Source organism: Ascaphus truei, chromosome 1 (assembly GCF_040206685.1).
Source record: "Ascaphus truei isolate aAscTru1 chromosome 1, aAscTru1.hap1, whole genome shotgun sequence".
Lineage (NCBI taxonomy): Eukaryota > Metazoa > Chordata > Amphibia > Anura > Ascaphidae > Ascaphus > Ascaphus truei.
In genome coordinates this window covers 69,351,813-69,379,806 of record NC_134483.1, presented here as the reverse complement: position 1 = coordinate 69,379,806, position 27,994 = coordinate 69,351,813, and the positions used below count along the sequence as shown (strand labels likewise).

At 43.3% G+C, this 27,994-nt stretch overlaps 1 long non-coding RNA gene across 1 annotated transcript; it reads right to left on the bottom strand.

The window, feature by feature from the left end:
• Positions 1-9,100: 9,100 nt before the first annotated feature.
• LOC142488789 (uncharacterized) lies at positions 9,101-26,069 on the bottom strand. Its single transcript, XR_012799664.1, has 3 exons — positions 25,895-26,069; positions 21,228-21,369; positions 9,101-9,433 (listed from the first exon to the last, which is right to left on the bottom strand). It is a non-coding gene; the product is annotated as an uncharacterized LOC142488789 (long non-coding RNA).
• Between the last annotated feature and the right edge of the window lie 1,925 nt (positions 26,070-27,994).

Here is a 27,994-nt window from a genome sequence, read left to right as displayed (position 1 = left end):
ACCTGAGACTGGGAGATTGGTTGTAGGTGAGATTCACTTAATTCATAGGAAATTAAAAGCAGGTACTGGAGGGGAAGAGAATGGGGGAAGAGAATGAGCAGTTAATTCCTGGGATTATGCAGATGTAAATTATGAACTAATAAACAGAGGGCCCAGAGTAAGGCAATTGACAAAGCCTGACCATTTATTGTGGTCCAGTAAGGAAGTTAGCACTAGATGAAACTATATGTAACAGAGTGTCCCCCCCCAAATCGCAGATAGGGGCCATTACGGGGTGTGTGTGGTGTTTATACCCGCAGGCTTCTGGGGTTCATACCCCACATAATACTTAGCAGTGCAGAGCCTCCATCTGCCATAGGCTCCAGGGAAATGGAGATGATCTCCCTCGGTAGAACTGATTACCTCTCCCCCCAGTTGGATCACACACCAGGCCGGAGGTATATTGCAAACAGGAACGGTTTATTACTACGGTCTGCAGTACACAACAGGTACTCAGCAGTCTTCTACCAGATACACTCTCTTGACTCAGTTATCACTGAAGATGGTCCCTGGACTGCCACTACAGGCCAAGGGCACCTGCAGCCGTCCTAGCTCTTCCCCACCTCCCTAGCGGAGGCAGATGTATTGGTTCACACTCACTCCTCCCCGTAGTGAAGAGCACATGGGTAGGCCCCAATCTCAGGCTCCCAAACATGTGACCTGCCTTCCTCAGAGGGAAGGAACAACCTCTAACTTTAGGGCGGCCCTGCTCTTAATTACAGCTACAACAGGATGTGCCACCCTCTGCTGTCACTCAAGTGCAGTACCAAAGGTGAAGGGGAAAACCCCATACCAACTGTTGGCAACCTGATAATACCAGGGTTTACTGCCAGCCCATTGGGTAGAATAGTAGCCAGGGGGCACCCCGCTACATATAATAATACTTTGGAATGCTTTGGTCACCGTTACCAAGAATTCTATCTGCATAAGCATTTTCCTTAAGATGTTTTACAACTGAAGTATGCCCTACAATGTCAATTCAGTAATCAGGTTTTAAAAATGTAAATGCCTGAGTTGGAGTGTTACTATAGAGTAAAACAGAAAATGAAGATTACCTCATTAACATATTCCTGGCTATTAAATAGTAATAAAGTGGATCTTCCCAAATATAAAGCTAGCTGGGAAACGGACGTATGTCCTCTAGGTTATGAACAATGGGATGAGCCATTGTTGCTTCCGAAACCAGTTTCAATGAGTGTACAAAATCGACTTGTACAATTGTATTATTTGCATACATTTAGTTATACTGTACACCTAATTTAATGGACCAAAGATAAGATGCACTTTGTGACAAATGTAATAGGCAGCAAGGTACTTTTTTCATATGGTCTGGCAATGTGTTTTCTAATAGAAATATTCTGGAAGGCAGTATTAAACTTTCTACATACATTGTTGGATATGTATCATAGGCCTCATAGATGATCTTGATATTACTTACTATCACAAAATTATCTATTAGGTATTATTCCATGCCAGAAAATATATCTCAATAAAAAAGAAAGGGTGTGCGCCCCCAGATTTAAACCTTTGGATATACTCTATTAATCAATTTCTACTATATCAGAAACTGATGATGACTTGCAGAGGTAAAACTGCCTCAGTGAACCCTTCTGTAGGCTAGTGGCAGCAGTCAATGTAACAAGGGGACAATGCCTGGGCAGTGCAACTACAATGACTGTTCATGAATATATATTTTTTTAACTTAATCATGTTTTATAAAAAAAATTATATGGTTAGTATTATTATTTGTTGCTGTTAAACCTTTAGGGAAAGGATCCAGTTATATGCACCTCTTTATGTTTCTAAAACTTTAAATAACATGTTAAGAAATAAAAGTCCAATCGTAATTTATATATATAATCAGAATTCATTACTGAGCTTGGTTGAATTTGCAATTTGCACTTTGCCTGGCTTGGATTGTACCCTGTCCTGAAAAATCTGCACAGTTGTTTTCAAACAGTAAATCTATCAAGTTTTCATGTCCCAAACAGCAATTGGCTGCCTAACCAGCATTACTCTTTGTAGGATGACTTAATGTGCGAGTACATATGATCGGAGGCAAAATATTTGGAGGACAGTCATCTCTCTTTTGCTCTTCATAATTTGTAGGGTTAACCTCTTAGCCATTCCATCAGTGCACCAAGTCTATACAATGAACGCATGAAGATAGGATTATGGATCTCTTTACAGTAGAGAATTGCCTGAGCCCAACAGGAGCAATCCTGAATGGTTGGCCAGGAATTTGTTTGGCTAGTGTAGGCTTTAGGTTGGGGTAAATATATTAATTATGTTGTATGCAGAAAAAGAGGAATTGATATATAAGTATGTTCCTGATGTTGAAACCCTCTGTATAAGACTGAATCTGGCCTTGTTGAATTGATATATAAGTATGTTCCTGATGTTGAAACCCTCTGTATAAGACTGAATCTGGCCTTGTTGAATTGATATATAAGTATGTTCCTGATGTTGAAACCCTCTGTATAAGACTGAATCTGGCCTTGTTGAATTGATATATAAGTATGTTCCTGATGTTGAAACCCTCTGTATAAGACTGAATCTGGCCTTGTTGAATTGATATATAAGTATGTTCCTGATGTTGAAACCCTCTGTATAAGACTGAATCTGGCCTTGTTGAATTGATATATAAGTATGTTCCTGATGTTGAAACCCTCTGTATAAGACTGAATCTGGCCTTGTTGAATTGATATATAAGTATGTTCCTGATGTTGAAACCCTCTGTATAAGACTGAATCTGGCCTTGTTGAATTGATATATAAGTATGTTCCTGATGTTGAAACCCTCTGTATAAGACTGAATCTGGCCTTGTTGAATTGATATATAAGTATGTTCCTGATGTTGAAACCCTCTGTATAAGACTGAATCTGGCCTTGTTGAATTGATATATAAGTATGTTCCTGATGTTGAAACCCTCTGTATAAGACTGAATCTGGCCTTGTTGAATTGATATATAAGTATGTTCCTGATGTTGAAACCCTCTGTATAAGACTGAATCTGGCCTTGTTGAATTGATATATAAGTTAGTATGTTTGAATGTAAAAAGTATTTTTTTTTTTTTTTCTTTTCCTCTTAACTCTGTGCTGTTAATTGAACAAATGGAACAAGGTGACTGATTGGGGAGGGGGAGGGTCATGTGACCTTTTTTTGTGTATAATACTAACAGCTCAGCTGCATTTGGCAGGAACTGCATTAGGCAGTGAGGCATTTAAAGTGAGGTTTTTAAGTGATACAGTTAGACTACAGTTTGACTAGAGGTGACTGGGGACTGCTTCTTTCTGCAAACTCTTTAACTCAAGACAACAAATGGTAAGCTATTCAGATCACACTATGATCCCATGCTTGTTAGCCTGCATAGTTTAACCCCCCACCCCTTTACAACTTCTTTCACTGCAGCCTCTCCCAAAACTGACTGCACAAAACACTGAAACCCTGAATTGACCCTAGCATTGCAATGCAGCAAAACACATGACAAGGTACAGGTTCACCCCTGCTGTTTAGTCTGCACACACTCACTCTGCTCATAACAGCTCCATGCAACACTGCCTACCTCTGGCATCATGAACCTGCTATGTCTTCTAACTTTTTTCTTTCTCCTGGCCTCATGGAGATGTTACTCCCTCTATCCACTACAAACTCCTCCATCCTGGCCCGCACCCAACATCACCATACACCCTGGACTACTCAAAAGCCTTGCACTATCTACTGAATGTTGGTGGAGAACTCTAAAAACCAGCACACCAACCACTGCTCACTCTAATGGAAAACACCACAAATTTACAACTTGTAAACAACTACCCAAATTTCTTCTCATACTATTACTCTCTCTAGCAGGTGATATTGAAACTAACCCAGGTCCTCCCATTTCAGCTCTGTCCCATGCCCCTGAGAATTCCACCTTTAAATTCCAAAAAGGGCTATCTGTCGCCCATATAAACATCCGGAGCCTGCTGCCCAAACTAGACGAACTAAGGGCATGGTGCCTTATGCATAAACCCAAAGCCATCGTTCTTACAGAAACATGGCTATCCTCTAAAACCCCAGATGCAAATATCGCCATTCAGGGATACTCCATTTTTAGGAGAGATAGGTCAAAGAGAGGAGGAGGGGTGTTATTTTATATTGCAGACACCTTACAATTTACACTGCTACATTGCCCACCAAGTCCACCCTCTTTTGAAACTCTAGTTGGCAAAATCTGCCTCCCCTTTTCTAAGCCCATCTTGCTTGCTGGCATCTACCGCCCCCCTAAAGCCCTTCCACAATCCTTGACTGATATCACCCAATTTCTTGCCTCCATTTCCTCTCTGAATGAGAAGAGTGAGCTGCTAGTTCTTGGGGATTTCAACTTCAATTGGCTTGACCCTAAAAACCACAAAATCCAGATACAACTCAAGTCACTTAACCTATCGCAACTCATTTCCCAACCCACACGAATAAACCTGAAGTCGCATAACCATTCCTTGCTAGACTGGATTCTCTCCTCAAACCCCAGCAGAATCCAATCCTCTGGCATCCTTCCTGACATTTTCAGTGACCATGCAATAGTGTACTGTGTAAGGAAAATTAAACCGCCCCATTCAAGCCCCAAAGTTCTCCTAACTAGAACATTTAAAAACTTTAACCCACAACAGTTTCTGGATGACCTTACCAACTGCCCATGGCACAGAATCGATTTAATTCCCGACCCCGATTCTGCGCTCGACTATTTCCAATCCGAGTTCTTAAAACTCTGCGATACCCATGCTCCACTACGCAAAATAAGGGTACGGGGGGCCCACCTTCCATGGGTTACACCTGACCTTATAGCACTCTACCAGTTCAGGGATGCCTTGTGGAAAAGCTACAAAGTAACTGGCACTACCAAGGATCTCAATCACTACAGATGCCTGCGGAACGTGTGCACAAGGCAAACAAGGCATGCAAAAGCACAATATTACTCTGACAATCTCCTCCAGAATACATCAAACCCAGCTAATTTCTGGAAGGTTATCAACAATATATTCCAGCCTCCTAACCATCAACAACCAAGTAATATCACTAAGGGGGATATTACTCTGACAAACCCCACTGACATTGCAAATGCATTCAATGATTACTTTGTGGGGTGTGCCACTAACCTATTAGCGAAACGCAGCACAAACCCCAAACCTGAATCTCATCCTGGGAGTACCCCTATAGTCCCACCCCCTCCCAACACTGCCCACAATTTTCAATTTAGCCCAGTATCTGAAGAGGAGATTACACAAGCGCTCCTCAAACTAAAACTAAGCAGCCAATGTGGACCCGACTTACTACAATCTAGGTTCCTACGACTTGGTGCCCCAGCCATTGCCAAACCAATTGCGTCGATAGTCAACTCTATCCTGTCTGCAGGCCATATCCCTAAGACCTGGAAAACTGCCAGAGTTGTCCCAATCTTCAAAAGTGGGGACAAAAACACTGTCTCAAACTACAGGCCAATCTCACTTCTCCCAATTCTATCCAAAGTTATGGAAAAATGTGTCCACTCCCAATTAAGCGAGTTCTACACCAAGACAAATTTCCCTAGCCAATTCCAGTCTGGGTTTCGTCCCAAACACTCCACCGTAACTACCCTGCTAAAAGTTTGCAATGAAATCCAGTGTGGAATGGAACGGGGACAACTCACTGGTGCAGTATTCCTAGATTTTGCAAAGGCTTTTGACACAGTTGATCATGCTATCCTGCTTAACAAACTCCAGAGCTCTGGAATAGGGAAACATGCTTTAAACTGGTTTCAGTCCTACCTATCAGGAAGATCCCAACATGTGTCCATCTCAGGCTCTAACTCCAACCCCCTGGATATCACCTGTGGTGTCCCGCAAGGCTCTGTTCTGGGGCCCCTACTCTTCTCAGTGTTCATTAATGATCTTCCCACAGCTTGTAAGGAAGCCTCAATACACATGTATGCAGATGACACAATCCTGTATGCACACAGCCATAGCCTCTCTGACCTTCAACACATACTTCAGTCTGACTTTTTGAGACTCGAAAACTGGATTTCCCAAAACAAACTGTTTTTAAACACTGACAAGACTGTAACAATGGTATTTGGGACCAAGACTAAATTTGTAAAGCTTCCAGTGACTGAGCTCCTGATTAGAACCAACGCTAAAACCACCCTAACACCTGTCACTAGTTTTAAATACCTGGGCTTATGGTTTGACTCCCACTTAACATTCGGGATGCACATTGATACCCTGACAACCAAGACCTATGCCAAACTAGGGGTACTTTACAGGAACAAATCCTCCCTAAGTCTCCTGGTCAGAAAGCGTATTGCACAGCAGATGCTAATGCCAATTATTGACTATGGAGACATAGTATATGGCTCGGCTCCTCAAACCCACCTTAGCAAACTTGACACCCTCTACAATTCAATTTGTCGTTTTGTTCTCCAATGCAACTACAACACACATCACTGCGAAATGCTCAAAGAACTAGATTGGTCATCACTAGAGTCTAGGCGCAAAGTTCACCTTTCCTGTCTCACCCTCAAATACTTTCTGGGCAAGCTACCCAGCTACCTGAACAAGCTCCTCACCCCTACCACATGCAGTACCTATCACCTGAGATCAGACTCCAAAAGACTATTCATGGTCCCAAGACTCAACAAAGTATCCGGACGTTCCTCCTTCTCCTTCCGTGCACCCCAAAACTGGAACAACCTACCAGAGACTCTCACATCCACCACCAGCTTAAGTTCTTTCAAATCTAAGGCTGTCTCACACTTTAATCTGGTCTGTAACTGTTTCATAAGCTCATAATATATATTTTCTTTAACTGTGCATGCAATGTCTTGTATATAAATGTATACCTTGTTCATTTATGTAACTGTATTTGTAACCATGTATTATTTGTTTTACTCTGTGCCCAGGACATACTTGAAAACGAGAGGTAACTCTCAATGTATTACTTCCTGGTAAAATATTTTATAAATAAATAAATAATAAATAATAAAGTGAATGTATCTCTATGCAAAGATAACTCAAATGCAAGTGCCCTCTAATGAGTATGTACATATCTAACTACAATAACCAAGTGGAATAATAACCTTAGTAAAATATGTGCAACCTTCACCAAACAGTGAAACAATTAGAAATAGGTAAATGTATAGCAGCTCAACCCTAAAAGTGGACTGTCGTCTGGTCCAGAATGCAATCTCGTTGTCTTCCAGGTAAGGGGAGCGCATAGAAAACCTTGTGGTAGATACGTGGAATAAAAATACAAATAATGGCGTAGCCAGTTATCAAAAAGTGAACTCCTAACTATAAAAATGTGTTAATCCTACTCACAGATGTTTGGTGGGTATAATTATGTTGTATGCCATGCTGACACATTGAGAGGAAAGGTATCGCTCCAACAGTATAAATAAATATGTGGAAATAGGGCAGTAGAGATGCTAGACCAAGCACTGTATCACATTCTCACAAGTAGTATTTTATCACAGATCTGCCTGTTAAATACTACTATCTGTGACATACTTCTACGTTTGACCAGCTAGAGATGGTTGGGGTATGGGGATACTGGATGATATTCTCACAGGTAGCATTTTTTTCACAGCTCTGTCTGTTACACATTCTTGTCCGTGACATTTCCCTACCCTTGACCAGCTAGAGATCTCAGAATGGAGAGATACTGGATCAGATATAATATTATCACAGGTAGCATTTTCTTAAATCTCTGCCTGGACCAGTCAGGGAATAAAGGAACGAGGAAATGCTGGACCAGATTTGACATTCTCACAGGTAGCATTTTTCCACAACTCTGCCTGCAACACATCACTATATTTGACATTTTCCTACCCTGGACTAGAGAGACATGGCAGGGGTGGGGAGATACTGGATCAGGTATGATATTCTAACCTTTTTTTTCTTTTTTGTAAAGCTCTGCCTCTTAGACATCAACTGTGACTTTTTCCTACACTGGACCAGCCAAAGAATTAAGGGTCCAGAAGATACCGAACCAGGAATTACATTCTCACAGATAGCATGTTCTGATAGGTCTGCCTGTTACACGTACCTATCTGCCACGTGTTCCTACCCATGACCAGATAGAGATGGTAGGGGTAGGGAGATACTGGATAAGGTATCATTATCTCACAAGCAGCATTTTGTCACAGGTCTCCCTGTTAGACATCATTACCTGTGACATTTTACTACCCTGGATCAGCCATGAAATGAAGGGACAAGTATACTGTAGATGTGAGTGCCAAGGAGGTAATTGACCAGGTATGGGCTTCCCACAGGTAGCATTTTGTCACAGCTCTGCCTGGGCCATTTTCCACCTCTGGACAGACAGAAAATTAAAAGGGTATGACGTTCTCACGGGTAGCATTCTCTCACAGCTTTGTCTGTTGTAGATTGCTACCACATGGTAGGAAATGTTCACAGGTACTGTAGTATTTTATAACAACATAGTTCTTGAAAAAATCCTACAGGTAGGAAAATGTCAAAGGGTAGCAATTTTTCACACTACACCAGCCCTGTTAATAAAACACAGCACAAAACAGATAATACTTTTAGCTCTTACACAACCAAGAGGAAGCAAACTTCACAAGAAATATTTCACTTACAATAACTGTTTAGAAAGCAGACATTAAATAAATGAAATTCAACTACTGTACATAACCTAATTATGGTAGACTTCATCAATACAAATGGGGCTATCAATAAATCAATAGATGAGCTGTGCAACCAAATTAACTACACTAAACTACAATTTGAAGACACAAGTAAGTCAGTCATTGACTTCAAATAAAACAACTAACAGAAGCTAATTAAGGACATATATAACTAAATGATTTGGCTGAAGTTCAATTGAATAAATAACACAAGAATTAGGGGAGTTACAGAAGTAGCAGACTACTTTTCAAGCGGTACCATTTTCTGCACACATACAAATAAAGGTAAACACAAGAACTACAGACCTATCAATGCTTACTGTAGAGATTAAAAAAACCTTTAATAGGAAATCATCAACTTTTATTGCGGATTTTCTTTTAAAAATGTAGTGACCAGTATGAGCCCTGCAGTATGGTAAAGTCATTTGACACCGTAATATAGTACCGAACCATACTGAATACTTAATGTCTGCGTGTTCTACAGGAACCAATGAACAAAAAGGAATTTTCTTTAACATTACTGATAAGGAGCCTTTAGGGGGGGAGAACAAAAATATTGTTTTTCTTCTTCTAAAAGTGTATCTCATGACTCTCTTAGTTTGTTTAAAATAGTTATTGTATTTTCAATTAGCATAATAGTATTTACTTAATTAACCCAGCTTATCCTAAGCCCTTTCCTATATTGGATGATGCTTCACTGGTTTTTTTTTGTTTACCTTCCTCTGAATCAATATACTGTAAATACAAATATAGGATAAAGTACCCGTCGTCTAAATTTAGCATAAGTTTAACTTGGTGGGCATATATATTTTTTCAACCTCATCTACAGTACTTTGTAACTATGTAACACTGGTGGCGAAAGGTGCACAAGGAAAAAGAAGTACTGTACTAGTGAAAAGAGAACAAAATACTTAAAGTAATTGTAACAAATAAATTAATACTTTTAAACAAGTGTGTGCAATTTACATAATTGTTAGATTTTTTTTACTGAGAAACTGTGATGATTTATTTGTTGTGAATGATAAACGTGAGTAGAATTCATGTATTTTCAGTATTGAACTTTTTAGCTGGTATATTACTGAGATGTATTTACCTTTTTAATCATTATGTGAGAACGTGTCTTTTTTTCATCTCTTTGGTAAATTCTACTATTTGCACTCTACTATTTATTATGCTAATCTTAAACCAGCAGTAAAGGTATATTAAGTAAGTATAACAAAAAGAAATCCTATACATGGTGCACTCCACACCATTTTAAACTAAATGATTATTGATAATAGATAATAATTCATTTTTATTAAAACGTAGTACAAACAAAGTGTACCCTAAAATAAGGTAGGTCTTGGACAAGACCGTGAAATGAACAACAAAACAACACAGAATATCAAGTGGGAATAAACAATGGTGATATACAAAAACTAGACTTAAATTTAAAAGGTTAACCCTTTTAAGCTTGTCTGTCCAAATGCTGGTATAGCTCCTTCAGCATGACATGATGATAGATAGATAGATAGATAGATAGATAGATAGATAGATGATATTCACCTCTTAAAATATCTGCTACTTGATTAGTAGTAGTGCCATGTTATAATCAAGGTGGGCACTAATGTAGACAGCGACAGGCTATCCTATGGGGTTTTCCCCCTCCTCATGCGGACTTCCTGAGTGACAGGAGTGGAGATGACACAGGGATCTGTGATAGCCAATGGTGGTACAGATACTGGGCCCTCCCTCCTTGAGCTTCAGGAAGGAAGTGCCAAAATTATAGATTGAAGTTCAGCCCCTTAGGGGTGAGACCTTCAGTTTTGATTTCGAGCCTTACCCTGCATGGGGTAGGAGAGTGTTGGAGATGTCTCCTCCCAGCCGGGAGAGAGACATGTGCTCAGACTAATTGGCAACAAGATGAGGGCAACAAGCTAATCTAGCCAGGCCTCAATATTACCTGCATGCCAGTACCATCCAGAAGCCACGGATCTATCCGATCAACTGAAGCATACGCTGTAATGACACAGGCAATGGCTGCTATAATAAAGATCATTCTCATTTATACTTCTGGCTCGGCGGCAGTCTGTTGGACAGAGGTATTGGGGGTAAAGGTTGTCATGGTGGGACTGCCTTCAGCTCCGCTGAACCCACTATGTCTGGAGGCTCTGGCACCAAGAGGACAAGAACCAGCGGATACCCAAAAAGGTCTGTCCTGTTCCTCCACACCATCACAGACAACTCATCTCTGCTGTTCCCTCACAGGTAACCAGCACTACATCAGCAGAAGCCTACCCAAGTTCTCCCAGAGTGGAGGGGGGGGGGCAGTGGGGGTTGGAGAACATGTGCTACAATACCTTTACTGTTGTCAGTTACTGTACCTCCTAGGTTGCACCCACTGTCACGGTAGCTTATGACAAGATATAATGAACACCAAATATCTGGGTTGAACTGAACGAGGCTTAGATATAATAACATATATTTATTCCTTAAAAAAGGTGAACACAGCAATATAGTACAATTAACAGACAAGAAGGTAACACTTACTTAGGGTTGGGGGATGGAGAAGTATCAGCTAGCAATTCTCCAGCAATACGGTGACATTACAGGTGGAATCAGAAGCACAACTCAAAACTGTAGGGTTGACACATGTAACCCTATTCTTAACATTGAATACAGACTATTGGTGAACAATTATCTGTATCCAATCCCTAACGTGGAGACACAGATTAACCCATGCCCCCCAGCTAATTAGCCCATGTGTACTGGGACTCTAATTAAATCAGGGGCAATGACCAGTCTACCAAATGAAGTATCTGCATTGTTTGTAGGTGTAGACATAACACTTACAAACCACTCCAGTTTGATGATTCTCCACCCTCAGGTAACAATTAGAGTGGCAGAGTGTGTTGATTAGTACTTGGTCGGTTGATTAGTACTTAGTGTAAACAATCAGGCAGTTAACTTTTGATCACAGTGCTTAGGCTCAATCAGCCGGCTGCCCTTCATGACCTATTAGCATAGCAGATGGAGTCTGCATTGTCAGAGCAGATCCAAAATACCATACATATACACTTTAATATCTACACATATTAATAAGTTCCATTCTGGTGGGCTCAGTGGGTTGAAATTTGCCAGTTTTTAATGCCTACAGTGACTCCACACATTGGCCAAATATCAACTCTCTGCGACCTCCAGAACTGGAGATACAGAAATGCACTTTAAAACATTAAAATACAGGATTATAATGAAACATGGGAACAGGGGAACATACATTTTCCTGACATGACATGGTGTAAGCCACATTCCTGGACCGCAGTCCAGTTAACCCCTTGCCTCCCTGGTGAGGTCAGGGGGTGGCCATATGGGGTGCAACCCCTTTAATACCGGGCATACCCCCCTCTCCCTCTACACTTCCCCTTCTTAATGGGTGACCTGTGGCCCACTGGCCCTAACGGAGAGTGGGGCACTGCTGCCACCATTAATGAACTCAGTCTCAGAGGGATAGTCCTGTCGTGAAAGTCCATCAGCATTGCTGTTTTCACTACCCTTTTTGTGCTGAATGGTAAATGCAAACTCTTGCAAGGCCAAGCTCCACCTTAGCAACTTGGCATTCTCCCCTGATGCCCTCTGCAGCCAACTCAGGGGGTTGTGGTCTGTGAGGACCGTGAAAGCCCTTCCATACACATAGGGCTGGAGTTTTTTGAGTGCCCACACAATGGCCAAGCACTCTTTCTCAATAGTGGCATAGGCCACTTCTCTGGGGAGTAGTTTTCGGCTGAGGTACACCACAGGGTGCTCTCTACCGTCATCACCCACTTGGCTCAACACAGCCCCAATGCCATAGTCCGAGGCATCAGTCTGTATGAGGAAATGTTTGGTATAGTCTGGGGGCAGCCAGTATGGGGCCCCAGCAAGCGCAGTTTTCAGTGCCTGGCAAGCAGTTTCACAGGCAGGAGTCCAGGTGATAAGCACAGGCAGTTGCTTCTTAGTCAAATCAGTCAGGGGTTTGGCCACGGCGCTGTACTGTGGGACAAACTTCCTATAGTACCCTGCGGTGCCCAAAAATGCCATGACCTGTTCCTTGGTTTTTGGAACAGGCCACTGAACTATGGCTTCTACCTTAGCTGGCTCTGGTTTGAGGTGCCCTCCACTCACCCTGTGCCCTAAGTATAGGACCTCTTCCATCCCTACCATACACTTATTGGGTTTCAAGGTAAGCCCAGCCTCCCTGATCCTATCCAGCACCGCAGCTACATGTCCTAAGTGGGAGTCCCAGGAATTACTAAAGACAGCAATGTCATCTAAGTAAGCCCTGGCATAGCTCTGCATCCCTTCCAGTAACCTATTGACCAGGCGTTGGAAGGTAGCCGGAGCATTCTTCATCCCAAATGGCATCACCAAAAACTCATAGAGGCCACTTGGAGTGATGAATGCTGACTTCTCCCTAGCCTCCAGGGTCAGTGGGATTTGCCAATAGCCTTTGCTCAAATCCATAGTGGTCAGATACTTTGCCCCCGTGAGTTCATCCAGTAACTCATCCATGCGGGGCATGGGATAGGCATCTGACACCGTCCCAGCGTTGAGCAAGCGGTAGTCCACACAAAACCGGGTGGTCTTGTCCTTCTTAGGGACTAGAACTACCGGGCTTGCCCAAGGACTCTGGGACGGAGTAATTACCCCTAGGGTCAGCATCTCCTCTATCTCCCTTTCCATACTGGTCTTGACCTCTGCTGACACTCTATAAGCGTGCTTATGCAGAGGCTGCAGATCCCCTGTGTGCACTGGGTGTTTTGTGAGATGTGTGGTCCCTGGCATGTCAGTGAAGAGGGTCCTAAACTTAGCTAGCATGTCCCTGGCTTCTCCCTTCTGCCTAGCACTCAACTGTGCCCCTATCTCCACCTGCTCCACAGTGTTTCCCTGCCTAGCCTCCCCTAGGAGATCAGGCAGAGCATTGCTCGCCGGATCCTCCAGCAGTGGGCTACAAATGGCCATTACTGCTCCCATACTCGGTGCTCTGTATTCTTTCAGCATATTAACGTGATATGTCTTATGCCTCTCAGGCTCTACCTGTACAACGTAGTTGTACTCATTCACCTTTCGGATGACCGGGTACGGTCCCGACCAGGCAGCCATCAACTTGTTCTCCCGAGTGGGTTTGAGAACAAGCACCTGCTGTCCTGGGATGAATTCCCTGCTACGGGCATTCCGGTCATACCATTGCTTTTGCTTGGTCTGAGCTGCCCTGAGGTGGTCCTGGGCACCCCCATGAGCATCTCTAACCGGTCTCGGAGATCTACTACATACTGAATCACTGAAGTATCAGTAGCAGTAGCCTCCCCTTCCCATCCCTCACGGAATAGGTCCAGAGGTCCACGTACCCTGCGGCCATATAGTAGCTCGAAGGGGGAGAAGCCTGTAGATTCCTGCGGTACCTCTCGGTAGTCAAACAGCAAGTGCTGTAAATGAATCTCTCAGTCTTTCCCCTCTGCCTCTATAAAGGTCCGAAGCATCTGCTTCAGGGTACCGTTAAACCTCTCACATAATCCGTTTGTCTGGGGATGGTGAGGGGTAGTGGGCCGGTGCTGTACACCGCATGCATCCCAGAGACAATGTAACTGTTCACTCATGAACTGCGACCCCTGATCGGTTAGGATCTCACTAGGGAAACCTACCCTAGAAAAAATATTCAGCAAAGCTGCTGCCACTGTCTTGGCATCTATGGTGCCAAGCGCTACCGCCTCAGGGTACCGGGTGGCAAAATCCACCACCGTGAGGATGTAGCGCTTCCCTGACCTGCTAGGAATAATAAGGGGCCCTACAAGGTCCATCGCTACTTTCTGGAAGGGTTCCCATATTATCGGTAGGGGTTTCAGGGGTGCCTTCACACAGTCGCCCGCCTTACCCACTTGCTGGCAGGCATCACAAGAGCGGCAGAAATTGCCCACATCTCGAGATGCCCCCGGCCAGTAGTAACGCTGTAATAACTGGACTCGCGTTCTGTTGACCCCCTGATGTCCCGCTAACGGAATAGAGTGAGCTACCCGTAACAGTTGCTGTCGGTACCCCTGGGGCACTACTAGCTGTCGCTTACCGGTCAATCCCTCCTCTATCCCTGGGTTCCCTTCTTCTCTATACAGGAGTCCCTTATACCATAGGCAGTGCTCAGTGCCTTCCCCTGCCTGAGATTAGGACGCCCGAAGTCTCACGCCGGTCAGGGTAGGGTCTGACTTCACTGCCTCCCTAAACTGGGGCCCTAATTCTGGCCACCCCCCAGTCATGTCATTGTCCAGAGAATGGGGAAGGGTGAGGGGAAACAGTAAGTCAGTCTGTGGTTGCAACTAATCCTGGCTTACCTCCCCGGGCTCCTCTGCGCCCTCCGCTAACGTTGGTCCCAAAGGCTGGGGGACTGGCGCCACCGCCATTGCCGATGTCTGGCTCCGGGTAACCGCCGCCACTGCAGCGGGTTTGGGCACTCGGTCGTAGGTGCAGGTCATCGGACCCAGATCATTGCCAAGAAGAACATCGGCATCCAAACCGGGTAAAACCCCCACCTCCCGCACACACTGGCCCTCCCCCCAATCCAAAAAGATTCTGGCCACTTGCAGGAAACGTGGCTCTCCGTCGGCCACAGTGATCTGTATCCCAGGGCCTGGGATCAATTCCTCTGGCCGGACCATATCAGGTCGGCCCAGGGTCACTGCAGCTCCTGAATCCAGCAAGCCGACTGCTTTCCGGTCACCGACTGTGACCGGGGGGAGATGTCTGCTCCGGCCGTCCGTCTGCTGCAGGTCCGCGCTGAGATGTCCTCCACTCCTGGCTGTAGGCACCGATGAAACCGGGACAGGCATTGCATGGGACGTCTCGCTGGGAGTTGGTTCCATGACCAGTCCGGAGTCTGTGGTGGAAGCCACCCGCACGCGGGCTACCGGCTTCGCAGCTGGGGTGCGTTGCCCCTGATGGGGTCTGCCGGAACGCAGGGCTTCCGGGCAATCTGGTCTGATGTGACCAGGGAGGTTGCAGTTGTAGCACTGGCGCTAGTGCCGGAGCTCCCCCGCCTTCGGTGATCTGCTGCCCGCAAGTGGCCTCTGAGTCCATTGGGGGGTATTGGCAGACTTTCTGGCCGGTGCCGCCGCCACCGCCGCCTTGGCTACTGTTTTGGCGTTCATCAGGGCTCGGCTGGCCACATAGTCGTCTGCAAGCCTCGCCTCCTCCTGGCAAGTCTTGGGCTTCTTGTCGTACACCCAAGCCCTCACCGCCGGTGGGCACTGCTGCATGAGCTGCTCCTGAAAGATGAGGTCCAGCAGGCGTTGGTAAGTCTGTGCCTCATAGCCCTCCACCCAGCGTATCCCGTACAAAGCCATGCGGGTCACGTAGGTAACATAGGACTCCTGGGGCTTCCTCTCTTCCTGTCGGAATTTACCCTGGTAGGCTTCAGGGGTAAAACCGTACTGAAACAATAACAGTTCTTTCAGGTGGTCATAGTCATCAGCATACTCATCTGGAAGCGCCATCATCGTCTGCTTAGCCAAGCTGGACAGTAAGGGGTCCAAACGTACAACCCTATGCTGGGGAAGCACTTTGTACCGCCGACACTGTGTCTCAAAGTTCTTTAGAAAATTGTCGATCTGATCAGTACCGTCAACGAACTTGGTGAGACTGTGCTGATCCAGTTTGAGTTCATCGTTGTTGGGTTGGACAGGGGGGCAATAAGCGGGTCTGTTCACTGCCATAGTGATAAACTGCCGCTGCTCCTCCGGTGTCCCTCTGTCTCCCCACGCAGTAATCAGTGCCAACATTTCAGGGGTGAACGGACTGGTAGCTGCAGCAACCAGTACCCCTCCTGTTGCACTGCTCCCGGGAGGTGCACTCGTTCCCTCCCTGGGATTCCGCCGCCCCAGCACTGGGTTCCTTCCCTGATCTCCGGGTGGTTGTATAAGGACAAGCTGAGCCATATCCTGAGGCTCTGCAAGCTGGGCTTCATAGTCACCGATTGCGTCAACCATGTATGCGACCTCCTGGTTCTCATAGGGCAGTCCATATTCATGGCACTTGTCCTTCAGCTGAGCTCGGGTCCTCATGTTAGATGAGCCTTCAGCCTCGCTCATGGTTCACGGTCGCAGCAGTGAGGTGGTGTTACAACTTGTGTTAACTGTTGCACTACTGTGTGTTCAATATCTTTAGTCCCAGGAACTCGCAATTACTCTCGAGTTCCACTATATGACAGAGTCCCGCAGAACACGGTAATATAGGTTCAGTTCAATCCCGCCGCTGCCACCAGTTAATTATAGAGCTTGTCACGGTAGCTTATGACAAGATATAATGAACACCAAATATCTGGGTTGAACTGAACGAGGCTTAGATATAATAACATATATTTATTCCTTAAAAAAGGTGAACACAGCAATATAGTACAATTAACAGACAAGAAGGTAACACTTACTTAGGGTTGGGGGATGGAGAAGTATCAGCTAGCAATTCTCCAGCAATACGGTGACATTCCAGGTGGAATCGGAAGCACAACTCAAAACTGTAGGATTGACACATGTAACCCTATTCTTAACATTGAATACAGACTATTGGTGAACAATTATCTGTATCCAATCCCTAACGTGGAGACACAGATTAACCCATGCCCCCCAGCTAATTAGCCCATGTGTACTGGGACTCTAATTAAATCAGGGGCAATGACCAGTCTACCAAATGAAGTATCTGCATTGTTTGTAGGTGTAGACATAACACTTACAAACCACTCCAGTTGATGATTCTCCACCCTCAGGTAACAATTAGAGTGGCAGAGTGTGTTGATTAGTACTTGGTCGGTTGATTAGTACTTAGTGTAAACAATCAGGCAGTTAACTTTTGATCACAGTGCTTAGGCTCAATCAGCCGGCTGCCCTTCATGACCTATAAGCACAGCAGATGGAGTCTGCATTGTCAGAGCAGATCCAAAATACCATACATATACACTTTAATATCTACACATATTAATAAGTTCCATTCTGGTGGGCTCAGTGGGTCGAAATTTGCCAGTTTTTAATGCCTACAGTGACTCCACACATTGGCCAAATATCAACTCTCTGCGACCTCCAGAACTTGAGATACAGAAATGCACTTTAAAACATTAAAATACAGGATTATAACGAAACATGGGAACAGGGGAACATACATTTTCCTGACATGACAAGGTGTAAGCCACATTCCTGGACCGCAGTCCAGTTAACCCCTTGCCTCCCTGGTGAGGTCAGGGGGTGGCCATATGGGGTGCAACCCCTTTAATACCGGGCCAACCCCCCTCTCCCTCTGCACCCACTACTTAACTTTATTGCATAATTAGGTTTCGCTTGGTTCTCTATATTACTGTGTGTAATCTTATGTCAGTTAATAGCTTTAAATATGAGGGCATTTTTCCTAATGTAACCATATATTTGTAACCATGTATCTGTCATCATAACTCTGTGCCCAGGACATACTTGAAAACGAGAGGTAACTCAATGTATTACTTCCTGGTAAAACATTTTTATAAATAAATACTCGTATTTAACATTTGGTTTGCATATTGACAAACTGAGATCCAAAATCTATTCCAAACTGGGTGTACTTTATAGAAATAAATTCTGCCTAAACTCTTGATCAGAAAGCACTTTGCACAGCAGATATAGGCTATAGGGATATAGTGTATGGTACAGCACCCCAAATTTACCTCAGCAAACTTGACAATCTTTACAACTCAGTATGTATTTTGTCTTATTATGTAACTAAAACACCCTCAATGATCAAATAGCATATCCAAACTGTGACAAGATGTAATGATCTCTAAAAGAAACGTCTCTTTGCAAAGGGTATCTTCTGTAGAGTTTGGTGCAGTATAGATCTCAAAAAGAGAAAGAGAGGTACACAGTGCAGACAATCCGAAAATATTTTATAAGTAAAAATGGACGTAAGGCACATACAGATATACACTTACTATGTAGCAAATAAAATAAAAAATGATTTCTAGCTGGAGTGATGCGTGCTTTGTAGTTGGACGCGACGTGCTGTGAGTGTGGCTGTGACGATGAGGGTGAACGGCTCACGTGACCTGGCTGTCACGTGAGGAAACAAATGCATCAGTTTATTCGCGCATCTCGAGCGCCAGCGCCTCTGGTCGCTTGCGGACTCCTCTGCGCAGTTTCACCGAGCATGGACATGCCCTTACTCTGAGATATCCTGCTAAACTTCTGATATCCTGACAAACTTTTGAAGACAATATTAATCTATTCCAGGCCACGATGGATATATGCCTAACTGATTTATTCAATTGTGAGTGCAATTCCTACACTGCAATACTCAACTCATCAATATTGAAGAAGCAATATTGCACTATTGTGTTTCAATTCTTCTTTCCCCTTTCGGTACCTGCGCTCCCCAAGTTTTCTGAATATTTCTACATTTAAAGAATTTGGGAACAGATTCTGGAAAAGGGTTATAAGCTGCATATTTTGAATTTGATATCACCCACTTGTGCACGTGTATTATTTAAAGCATTTGATATCACTATTAATTCACTTTATAAATTTACTAAAGTCACAGATGATTTAGCATTTAAATATTATATTATTTAGGACTATTCTACTAGGAGCGCCTATTCTACACTTGTTTGTTTGCATACAGCAAGAGGCATGAAAGGGCACAATTTGTCTTACGGTTTCAGGTGTGCATTTGAGATCTCTAACTGATATGAACCGGTAGCAAATTCAACGTGACATCAGTAGTGTGTTGTTTACATTCTGACCACTTCAGTTGCATTGAAGAGGATGTTGGGGCCTTTACCTGAATCACACAGAAGCTGTCCTTCTGAGTATGTTCTTGTGTAGATGCACAAGTCATACTGTACATGTCACACTAGTTTCAGTCGTAACAATCTGTAACAAACCCTTATAAAGAATAGACTACAACCTTTATGAAACTTGCTTTCTATAATTACTTAGTAATCCAATTAATCATTTTGTACGGAGTGTAAAGTATTGCATGTTACACATTTTAACTCTAGCAACATAAAATAAAATATTTTCTTTTCAAAAAGCGTAGAGCAGTGAAAAGGGTTAACATGTTTTCTATTGTGTTTCCTCTCTTTGTAGTACATAGCAACTGTAAATATTACTGCATGTTCATTTGCATGTCTTAGACAGGTCTGCAACCCTGTCTCTCCCCATTATTGCCCAGCACACAGCGTTTCCACTGCAGCAAGGGATTGGGAAATGACTGGGAAATGACATGCAAATGAGCACACAGTGCCACCTTTTGTCTCAAGCTCGTATATATATATATATATATATATATATATATATATATATATATATATATATATATATACTTGCTGCAGTGGAAGTGCTGCATGCTGGGTGATAATGGGGAAAGGCAGGGTTGCAGACCTGCCTGAGACATGCAGATTAGCATACAGTTATATTTGCATATATATATATATATATATATATATATATATATATACACAGCATTACCATTCTCTCGTCCGGTAAAGAAAGACTGCACTCGGTTCAGTAATCATGAAAATCTGTACTGGGCATCTGAATAGAAAAGATAAATCACCCAATCCGACGTTTCGGTCCTGGAATAGGACCTTTCTCAAGGGGGTGCTCAAAGGTCCTATTCCAGGACCGAAACGTCGAATTGGGTGATTTGTCATTTCTATTCAGATGCCCAATACAGATTTTCGTGATTACTGAGCCGAGTGCAGTCTTTCTTTACCGGACGAGAGAATGGTAATGCTGTATTTCTATTATTTGAGACTAGCACCTGTCTATATGAACCAGTACATTGAGTGCAAGCTGTGATGTTTGTATATATATATATATATATATATATATATATATAAAAATAATGTGTTTATATTGTTAATGTATAATAAGCCTTCTTGACCCATCTGAACTTCCACACCCCAAATCTGATCGATACAGATTTAATGTCTGGAAACATCAAACTCCCACCATGCTTTGTCGAGAGGAACTTGACTAAAATGAATTGCATTATCTTGTCTTTACTGTATTTCAATTCAGATAAAAAAATTTACAAATATATTTGTGACAACTTTGAGACCATCACATCAAATAAACAATTGACTTAAAAATTGGATTAAAAAAAAAAGTAGTCAAAGGAGCAGGTGCAAAAGATTTTATTTACACTAAGAACTTGTGAAATTGACAGGATTATTCAAATGAGTAAATGTCCTGTAAGGAAAAGAAGGGACTTTTTGCAACTACACAGATACCAGTAGCTCTTTTTTAAAAACTCTATCTTTTTAGCTGAACCAGCTTGTAATTGTTTAGGAACGTTTGGCCAAGTGCACTAGTTCATTTACTTGTGAATATACATACATTTTATTAAATTACATTATTTGACCTCTCTGGAGCTATAGTTTTGTAGTGTTGAACAGTAACATTCCTGAACAGGCGGATTGCATATTTTACAAGTTATGTAATATTCCATAGACAGGAGTACTGTATCTCTAACTATTGTACAATGATGTGATATTTTGGTTTTAACTTACCATTTTTTTCCTGCATTTCACTCTACGCTGGCCTGAGAAGCGCAATATGTCAGTGCCTTTAAAATGATCACATATAGACGAAATCTTTAGGTTCAAACATCAAGGTTTCTCGTTGGCTTAATTTTTGATTTCTCAATGAATTCTGCAATTTAGATTTTGTTTCATAAAAAGACAGTAGTATAACAATATTCCCACAGGCCAATAACAATCCCTACATCTTTGCTCAGTTTGAACTTGTGTTGTAGGCTGTTCAGCTACCCGTAAATATTGAAAAACGACCTGAGTCAGTACATTATAAGAGCTGGATTATTCGTTTGGTTTTCTGTTTATTTTGACTTCCCTGGGTGAAAAAGTAAAAATAAAACTCAATGAGAGTGCAGTATCAACAATTTTTTTATCTTGCATCTCTATGCATCAATTTAATAATACATATTTCTAGAAATCTCCCCAACCTACTGTATTTACTTCTGTTTGAGTTTAGTGGAGTGTTAGTGAGAGTAGTTAGGGAGGAGCTGTATGATGCTCAGATAATAAAGGGATGTATTAAATTCTGCATCTGCATGTCATTTGTTCAGATGCAGAACATAAAACATCTTCTGGATTTTTCTGTCAGATGCAGGAAACTCTTACATTTGATACAGAAAAATTAAGTAGTGTGTCAAAACAAATATGAATTAAGTAGAAATAGCTGTGTTAGTCCAGTTACTCAATGCAAACTGTAAATTATTATTTTTTATTTACATTCATACATCACCCCCAAAGCTTTCAAACAGAAAAATAATTTTATAAAAATGTATTTTGTAAAAGAAGCAAAACGTTAAATCTTATGGTTTAAAAAAAAAAAACAGTTCTGTAGTATCAGATAATAATTACTGTTTTTTTTTTTTAAATTCAACTCTTAATGTCATTTTTAGTTAGTTTTAAAGCATCTGTTGATTTCTATAGCAGGTTTTAACCCACCTCCCAAACAGTGCAAGCCCTTTGCAACACTTTCCTGTTTCGAATAATTTGTTGCAAATGTTCCAAGCAGTTTGAGCTGTCAACTCTAACAATTTGATAATGTTACCGTAGTAATATAAGGATACAATGTAACTGCTGAGCCAGGCCGGCTTGTAATTTGTCGGGGCTCAGTGCCAGGGGAGAGCACGGGGCCGCTAACCTTCTCTCCGGCATCTCCTCCTGTTCCTCATCTCTGCGACGTCATGGCGTCACATTGTCATGGCAACGTGTCACCATTTCACATTGTGTTGTCATGTTGACGCATTGTCACTATCAGAAGATGCAGGAGGAGAAGCCGGAGAGAAGGTAAAAGGCACTTACATAGGCCCCGCGCTCTCCCCCGGCAGTCAGTTTAACTGTTGTGGGGAAGAGCGCAGGCCCTCTGTAAGCGCAGGGCTCAGCGAACGCCACCAATAGGGTCGGCCCTGCTGCTGAGTTACACTGACTGAAGCAGCCATTATGTTGGGAACAGATTTATAACAGGAACAAACGATTGCCAGCTTAGGTAAGAAGGTAGAAGTATATACATTGTCACACGCTTCACATATAAAAATAATTTTTAAAAGGTTGGAAAGTAGTATTGCTGCTTTAAACATCAAGCTGGTTAAAATTGAGCTATTACCAAAGCCCATGCAGAAGCTCATGAGTTGTAATTAGGGCTGATGTTACATGAGCAGCCCAACATCATGCATTCAAAATATCATCAATACAGCCAAACTCATATTTGTACTTGCTTTATGTTTTAAGCTATTGTCCTGTATCTAGTTGAGTTAATGGCAATTTATTTATTATCCTACTAAAATACAAACAGAGCAAAGACTCTAGATTGAATAATTTCAATCTCAAGACTTGTACGCGAAACTATAGTAAATATGTAAAAAAAAATACACATTTTCAATTTCTTTCAACATCCTTTTGTTAAGTTTAGTGGAGTCAATATCAAAAAAGAAAGCAGCAATTGCAATATAAATAATCGTCATTTCAATTGCTCTGATTGAGTGCCCAAGTTTTTAACCTTTGAGTAGTTATTTCATATTATAAATCGCATAAACCCTGGAACCAATAATATAATTTCTGCTGTGCGTACCTTATTCTAGGTACAATTTGCAGTCATTGGAAAAGAATTGCTGCCCTCTCCTGGTGGAAAAAAAAAAGTACAAACACCTTATACGAAACTTAGGCCTCGGACATGGTCAAAAAGACCGTGCTGAGGCGCGCTGAGCCGCGCTGAGCCGCGCTGAGGGTAAACATTATCCCTATCAGCGCGGCTTTAGACGGCGCTTCCGCACGCTTCTGCACGCTTCCGCAGGCGTGCGGAACTTCAGCCAACAAGCCAATTTAAGTTTCCCCGCTGAGGGAAGCGCAGGGCCGGTTACGTGACTGCCAGAAGACAATGGCAGTCCGTGACGTCGGCGCCGTGACATGGCGCGCTAGCCCCACCTCCCGCTCCGCCTCCAGGCCCGCCTCCCGAAAGCCTCCCACCCGGCACACAAGCGTGCTCGCTGACGCTCATGCAGGGACAAGAAAAATCTCCTGCTTGAGCAGGAGAGCATGAGCGTCAGCGCTGCCCAGCGCCGCTCCCTGCACCATGTCCCAGGCCTTAGAAAGACACTTTCTAAGTGGAAGAATGCTCCTATCAAACCCTTAGTGCCTATGATAGAACAATATGGCAAATAAAAAAACTAAAACTTTAATTACAGTCTGATTATGTTAATTCCCTCACAGAGGTATAACCTTAAAAAAAAAACAAGGATGAAAAAGCAGAGGATTGCAGGAAAGGAAATAGAAATAAGGTGAGACTCACTAGGCTCTGATAAGGGTTATCATACAGTGATCCCACGTTAACTGCCATTCAATCAAGTCAGTGGCACTTAACGCAGGATCACTGTCAGATAACCTACATCGGAGCTTAGTGAATCCTGGGATGTTTTTATGTACCCAGTGGCCAGTGAGTAAAAGCACTGACGCTGAAAACAATGACACTGACTGAAGCAGGGGAGTCTGGTTCGAGGTCTGGTGGCGGCAGAAGCCTTGTAACCTTTGCCAAATCACTTTATCTCCCTATTCCTTAGGCAAAAAATGTAGATTGCAAGCTCTATCTGGCATGGACTAATTGTGCCTGCAAAATTCTATGTACTGCATACACTATCAGCCCAACATATGAAGTGTGTCCAAGTTCATGAATATAGCAAACTGTAAACCTTCACCACTGAGAATAAAAAAGTCCCAGTCTTGCAAGAATGCACAAAAAGTCACCAACACTAACTTCCTACAGAATACCATATGATTTTTGTTGCAAGTTTTGTGACTTTTGCTATACTCTTACCACAACATTCCAGTGCATCAAAAGTGCGATAAAGAAAAAAAAATGAAAAAATACAAACTACAAGTTATTAAAATTGCAGTTATGAAGAAAAACTAAATGAAACTTGCCTATGTGTGATTTTTTGACAACTGTGCACATCTTCACCTTGGTGTAGGCATATCTATAAAGTAATAGCTAATGAATGTCTTAAAATTAGGGGTTCTTCTGGAAGTGTTCATCATTCCACAACTTATACAAAGCCTTGTTTAGTATTAGCATTACTTCACATTGCTTTCTTTCACATTTGCTCTTGGCATCTGCATATTAAGCAGTGTTCGAGGTGCAATCCAAGGCAAAAATAACCTCTCCGCTAAACATATTTGGGTTTTCCCCAACAATTTTTTTCCAATTCTCAATCTATCAACTTTCTTTTACAATTTGAGATTTAAAGCTGCAATCCTGACATTTTTACTCCCTTTAAAAAAAAAAAGGGCAATGGAGACCCAGAGTTGAAAGTTAAGCTTCCCAGTTTCTATCCTGAAACAAAATGGGGGTAAAATAAAAATATACAGAGCAATCGGGATTGCTGCTAAAGTATTTCCACTGTATTAAGAAAATATCTTTTTCATATGTTGGGCTGACGCGTGCGCGCACGATAGCGCATGCAGTATATTACAGGCCAAAGATTGTGGATAGGAGAAAAAACTCAGGTGGTGCATCTGCTCCCACGAAGAAATACTGCAGACCGGGACTTCTTACTGGTCAAACAACTTTATTTGGCACATAGCAGCCGAAAGAACACTCTTACACGTTTCGCGTGTCACTCCGCGCTTTATCTTTGATAAAGCCAAAGGCCTTTAATATAGTGCGGGTGCGTCAATGATAATTCCATGTGTGAGGCTGACGTTTATATTGTTAGGACGCGTGCACGGCCGTGAGCATTGGCGCGGCAGATCTGAGGAAAGACATGAAATTAGTATTTTCGCACTGTTGGCGCGCCACTAAGCCAATCAGTGTGGCCTGACGCTGTGATGTCATGACCACGCCCCTAGCCGTGCGCATCACCGTTTGTACTATAGGTATAAAACGCTCACGTCACGTGCAACGCAGTGCACGGCCGCATGTGCACCAGCGGTTACTATAAAACCAGCCTTAGGCTTGTTATATAGTATGCGATGGCGTGCGTGCGAGCTCAGTTGGAAATTCCCCTTCTATCACAGCCTGTTTTTTTGTAATCAAAATCTCCTGGCTGTAAAAGCATTTATCAGAAGATTATCCCACTCGTTTCAATGTGAATACTTTTCCTTGTTAAATCTAGATTTTAACTGTTATGTATCAAGACCCAACAGCTGCAAAATCTCACCATGGCTTGAGCAAAACCATTAGATTTTCTCTCGACTAAATGTTTTTGGTGCAGTTTGTGCAGCCCTTACACCTTGATACATAGACCCCCGCCTGCAGCAGACATTATGACGCTGCAATTCTCCTGCCCGGCAGCTTTTGCCGCGCAGGCTGTGGTGATTATGTAATTGTGAGCGCGTGCAGTCACCCAACGAGTAAAACAACTGCAATCAACGGTCGAGGCTCGCGCTGCTGTTTGACTGAGCACGTGACGCGCGCTTATTTGCCGCCGCCAGCCCAGCACCCGCGAGTCCCTAGGCAGTTGGGAACCAACACGCGCCAAGCCGGCCGCCGTAGGCGCCGTTGCCTGAGCTCCGACAGTTTAACGGCTTTGTCTTTCCTTGTCACGTGACTATTGTTGTCGGAGGAGGCTCCATCACTCGCGGAGCACAGAGGTGCAGTTCCCGTGTGCATGGCAACCAGGGAAGCTTCAAGAAGAATACGGGAATTACCAGAGGCTAATACTGATACAAGTGCAGGGAGCAGATAAAGAGATGTGTAATCCCCAGTATATAGATCCAGTGTAATAAAGTGCAATCACGTTACAAAATAATGGAGGAGTGAGAGGTGCAAGCACCCAGTACCCGCAACGTTTAAATAATGGTGGCTAATAACGGTCCTACTGGTTAATACACATTACATCATGTACATGTTATCGCCCTGCTGTCAATAGAGCATTTCGTTTAATAAGGGCATGTTCTCTTTGCAGAATCTGCAGCTAGTTTTTGCAAATAATCAGCAAATAATTTTCTGCAAAACTGGTGTAAAAACATTCATCAAAGAAAAAAGTTCCAGCTGAAATCAGTACATATTTTTTTTGCATCAGTGTTTCATAAGTAGCCTCTTGTGTAGGTGCAGTTGCTTTCAGTGCCAATGGATTTGACTGTTTTTCTAAATTCTACAAAAAGGTACACTAGTTCCATAGTGTGGCCAAGCACTGCCATCTACTGCTGCACTTATTCCCTCACCTGCAGTCTCTGTAAATCTCCCAACATACCACTAAGAGCCCTTATATACTGTAGTGTTTGAACACGCGTGCACGTGATGCACACTTTTTGTGTGTATGCTGTGAGCGACTGGGATGGAATGTAATGTATGTGTGTGTATAGATTGAGTTAAAAATGTATAAAATAATATTTAAGAAAAAAAAGACATGTATAAATATTTGTTTTTATTGTGCAGCTTTGACACATACACATACACATAAACACATACATATACACACACATACATATATTACAGCGGCGGTAGCGGCGCAAAATCATTATTTTCCCCATCTTCTCCCTCGTCGTCCGGCTCCACGCTCACAGCCGTGTATAGAAAGGCTAACTAACCACAGCCATTTATAAGTGCCGCGCGTGTGCATGGCGGAGCGCGCGCGGCCACTATATAACAACCCTAAGGCCTCAGCCAGGGTGGCGCTAAGTGGGTGCGCTCACGTTGGCCGCTATGAAACACATTAAGGCGATGTGTGTGGCCAGCGTGAACAAGCGCCTGCGCCTGCTCTGTAATTAGCTTCTTGCAGAGCAAGCAAATTTTAATTTGTCGTCCGCAAGCGCGTCACGTGAGCGGTTCGCCCAATGAGGGCAAACTAGCTCCGTGACGTCATGGCCGCGCACCTAGCCAGCCACAAATCTCCCGGCCGAGCAGGGAGTGTGACGTCACCGGGCATGAGCGTCAGTGTGCTCGCTCCCTGCCTGGCCGTAGCCTAAGGCCGCGCTTATAGTGCTGGCGATGCGACGTCGCCCGAAAACAAATGCATTGTTGCTGCCGCCGCGTGCGCTTATAGTAAGCGCGACGGCGACAAAGCGACGGAGCGAAAACTGGTAGCCGGCAAAATTTGATTTTTCAAGGGCTGTCGCCTCATGTGACGGCCCTTGAACCAATGAAATAGCCGGAAACCCGTGACGTCGCCGCCCGGCGAAATATAACTTTCGCCTGTGGCGACGGGTGACGTCACCCGTCATGTCGCCATCGCCATCGCCGGCACTATAGGCGCGGCCTAAGGCCTCGTCCAGGGTGGTGCTGAGTGGGCGCGCGCGCTCACGCTGGACACGTTGCG